General features: G+C 39.9%; 1 long non-coding RNA gene across 3 annotated transcripts in view; it reads left to right on the top strand.

The window, feature by feature from the left end:
* Positions 1 to 4487, top strand: part of LOC128247055 (uncharacterized) — a 53207-nt gene that overhangs the window by 2718 nt on the left and 46002 nt on the right. The window lies entirely within an intron of this gene.

Below are 4487 nucleotides of genomic sequence, written 5' to 3'. Positions count from 1 at the left end.
GGATTTCGGAAAGTATTGATATGTACTTATATATATATATATATAGTCTTTGTTTACCATTCCATGCTTTACATTCATATATATATGAATGTAAAGCATAGAAAAGGTAAATAAAGACTAAATGTGTTTCATATCTGAACAATGTTGCATAACTTGTAAGTTATATAATAATTGTTTAACTATGAAACATATGTTGTTTTCATTTACCTTTCCCATTCCTGACATTATTGGATTTTTATTCACATATTTAGTAATTTTAGTTACTGAACCGTGTGTTGTATGATGATCGTCAGCTTATCGAAAATTTCATTGATTCAACATGTGACGAAGTGTACAGAACATACGATGGCTATCAATCTGTCCACCTTTTGTCCTCTATACTACGTATATGTCTGGAGCTGACTAACTTATACAAGAATTTTTTGGACCATGCTACCCTCTAACTCTGTGCGTGCTAAGACTGTAACAGAGCAAGGTTAAGTGCAAACTGTCCATGGTAATCATTTATCAATGAGAATTTTATAGCAGGACATATATTTTGATGTAATACAATCGTGCATAAATTCTCATCAATCTTTGTAGTTTATATTCCGAAATACCATATCAGACTATGGATGATTAAATTACAACAGTTCTTATAGTCCAATGTTTGTATTATAGTGCATTGTCGTCATTCAAAACATTTTATTCTTTACAAACAATACACAATGCTTCAAGTCAACTACAATACTTTTGTATTTTTGTTTTGTATTAATTTATACAACAATTAGGCTTTTGCTTAATTAAAATTTTGACCCAGGTTAACCCTTTTGTTACCATATTTCTACTGAAATATACAGCCTTTTTTAAAAATTAATTTTGAATATAATGAAGAATTTAGTTAAACAGTTTTGTCATTAAAGTCGGTGTCAGGGCGGCGAGCTGGCAGAAACGTTAGCGCGCCGGGCGAAATGCTTGGCGGCATTTCGTCTGTCTCTACGTTCTGAGTTCAAATTCCGCCGAGATCGAATTTGCCTTTTATCTTTTCGGGGTCGATAAATTAAATACCATATGAGTACTGGGGTCGATCTAATCAGTTGGCCCCCCCTCTCCCACAAATTTCAGGCGTTGTGACTAGAGTAGAAAGGATTATTAAGTAGGCGTCAGGGTGGCGAACTGGCAGAGTCGTTAGCACGCCGGGAAAAATGCTTAGCGGCGTTTTATTTGTCTTTACGTTCTGAGTTCAAATTCCTCCGAGGTCGGCTTTGCTTCTTATCCTTTTGGGGTTGATAAAATAAGTACCAGTTAAGCATTAGGGTCTATGTACTCGACCAGCTCCCTCCCATCAGGCCTTGTACCTATAGTAGAAAGGCGTATTAAGGTGATGTTTGGAGCATAAATTAACGTGAAATTTTGTTGGAAGATTTTAATTTCGACCACTTGAAAACAGTAAGTTTGTGTCACAAATCAGGGGCGATCTCGAGTGGGGTTAATCATGGAGTTCAGTCCCTGAAAAAGCAGTGTCTGCATAAAAGTCGAACCTTTAAAACAGTAGTTCCCAAAGTGGACGGTACCGCCCCTCTGGGGGTGGGGTGGAAATATTCAAAGAGGCGCTGAGGAAAAGTGGGGGGTCGGGGTGATAATGGAGTGGCCAAGAGGAGTGAGTGGGGGCGATGTATGTAAAAATAAAATAATGGGTTAATTTGGTTAAGTTTCATTTGTGAAATACAATTGTTTTGAATTTGATGCAGAGAGTGGTTTGTGGTAGTGAGTTGGGGTGAGGGCGCTAGGAATGTGGCCTGGGTGTCAAAGGGGTGGCTGTCCGAAATCGTTTGGGTACCACTGCCTTAAAGTCAATTTTACTTGGGTATAAATTATACAATACCTCCATTTTAAGTTTAATATTTAGTCTATCATTCTGTCTTAGTAATGTACTAAATTATGCGGACCTAAAAAGCTCACACCTGTTACCTAGCGGTGGTGTACATATAAATGTATTCACAACAGCCTTCTGCAGTTTTTTTTGCCAGCCAAATTCACTCACAAAGCAATACTAAGCAAAACTGGAAGATATTTGCCAAGATGCTATGCAATTGAACTGAACCAGGACCACATGGTTAGGAAGCAGGCTTCTCAAGCACACGACCATACTTGCATAATAATAATATGGGAGAGAAGCGAACAAAAATACCCAAGGGCAGCTCCGTGGGATTATTTTTTTACAACAAGGAGCTGGGTGACGGAAGTTGATCTGGAGAAACAGCTAAAGTTTCCGGTGCACATTACCCAGTCATTACTGTGACCAGATACCATCATGGTTTCCAGGGCAAAAGGCAGCTGTTTCTTCTGGACTTAAGTGTCATGAAACGAGAGGATGGAGTAGGCTCAAGTGAGGAAGAGACCCAAATACCGGAAGTTGGTGGAATATTGCTGCAGGAATGGACGGGAAACAAGGATTTTGCTGGTGGCGGTGGACAGTTGAGAGTTTGCAAGTCTATGGAACTCTGGCGATTCAGGAGTTCATTGAAGAAGAGCCATCAAGATGAATATAGAGGCTGCTGACAAAACGATTAGCTGGCTCTGACAGGAAAAGATCATCAGTGAGATCGGTAAAGTGACGCTTGGATGCGACAATCTTGTCAATTTTTCAAAGGCAAAATAGTTGAAGGGGTTTGTTTGGTCACATGATATATGCTTCCCTGACTCTCTGCTTCTTGAGTCATCCATGGACAAGAAAATCCACAAAGAAATGGTTGAACGAAACCAGGGAACAAAGAGGAAGGATGATGGTGGAAAACCTGGAAGGAGATGATTGTGTGCAGGTGTTATGGATGCTAACAACTCGGCACGGCTGACTGGACATCCAACCAGTCTTGGCGCTAGAGGCATACACACACACACACACACACACATGCATGCACGCAGAGAGAGAGAGAGAGAGAAAGAGTGTGTGTTATTACACGCATTTCAGAAATAGCTGAGAAACCTTGTTCAATCGTACTATAGCCACTGATATTTTGATATGTTCAAACACTACGACCAATGCAAGTCTGCCATAATAAATTAGAGGCTAACATGTTTAATGTAGAGAGCCAGAAAGTTTTAAGTTGACATCCGTAATGAGAGGAAAGAATTATTAGGTTAATAATTAATACTGATTAGGGAGTGCAAGGGAGACAACCATGAATATTAAAAAGAATTATAGAATTGGATGTCTAACAATCTAGTTTTAATGAATTAAATCACGGGGTTGTCTCCCTTACCTTCATTGAACTGAAATTATCTTCACTTCGGATGTAATTTTAAATTTGTCTCACTGAATGAGAATGTTATCAATAACTTTGCCGTTTGTTTTTCTTGCTGAAGGTGTTCCTGGATATGCTAGTCATTATCTTAATGTCACAATCATTAGATGTGCGCGTATCTTGACATCACATCATCATCTAACGTCCATTTTCCATGCTGGCATGGGCCACACCCAGCTCCATTTCTCTGTTTTGGCTTGGTTTCTACAGCTGGATCCCTTTTCTAATACCAACCACTTTATAGAGTGTACTGTGTGTCTTTTAGGTGGCACTGACACCAGTGCAAAACCATGTCTGGCCATGGGAAAATTTGTATAGCTCTTATTGACCACTCTTCTGTCCCTAGCTTCCACAATGACCACTAGATGAGGGAGAAGAGGAAATGGTTGAGGGTTGGTGACAGGAAGGGTATCCAGTTGTAGAAAATCTGCTTCAAATGTACTCCGGCCCATGCAAGCGTGCACAGGTGGACATTTGGATTCACCATTTTCATAGTTGTCTTCCATAATAGACTATTCCAAAAACAGCAACAAACATAGCCATGTGTAATGTATGATTACAAGGCATCACTTAGAAGACATCTCATGTAGCAACGTTGAATTGCTTCAATCTGTAGCTCATTTACACAATGCATCACCCACCTCTGTTTGCACCACAACTAACTTTCATCTCCCAAGAAATATCAAACATGTTCTCATTTATTAACTCTATTTTTCTCTTCACTCCACAGCATATACTGATAAATGACCGACAGTACACTTCATAACTCTGTTTCTACACACACACACACACTCTATCCATCTAGCATACGTATTGTGCTTCATTCATATCAACAACACAGGAGTAAAAACATACCTACACACACACACATATTTATATTTACCTACACACTTGAAGCATTTAACGAAATAGAAGGGGATATAGCATCATACAACGTGGAAGACAATTGGAGATTTCTGCGGGACAACCTGTTGAAAGCCACCGACCAGATTTGTGGGTGGTGTAAGGTCCCCTCCCAACCCAGAGTAACGTGGTGGTGGAACAAGGAGGTAGACAGGGCTATTAGACAAAAGAAACAGGCTTGGAAGGACTGGAAGAACGGTGGTAGCAGGGAATTGTACCAATGTGCCAGAAGGGAGGCTAGGCGACAGGTTTATTTAGCCAGAGGGGAAGCAGATAAGGAAAGATTTGCCAATGTTCTGC

Source organism: Octopus bimaculoides, chromosome 2 (genome assembly GCF_001194135.2).
Source record: "Octopus bimaculoides isolate UCB-OBI-ISO-001 chromosome 2, ASM119413v2, whole genome shotgun sequence".
NCBI lineage: Eukaryota > Metazoa > Mollusca > Cephalopoda > Octopoda > Octopodidae > Octopus > Octopus bimaculoides.
Note: the sequence above shows the minus strand (reverse complement) of the source record. Positions and strands in the feature narration are given on the sequence as shown.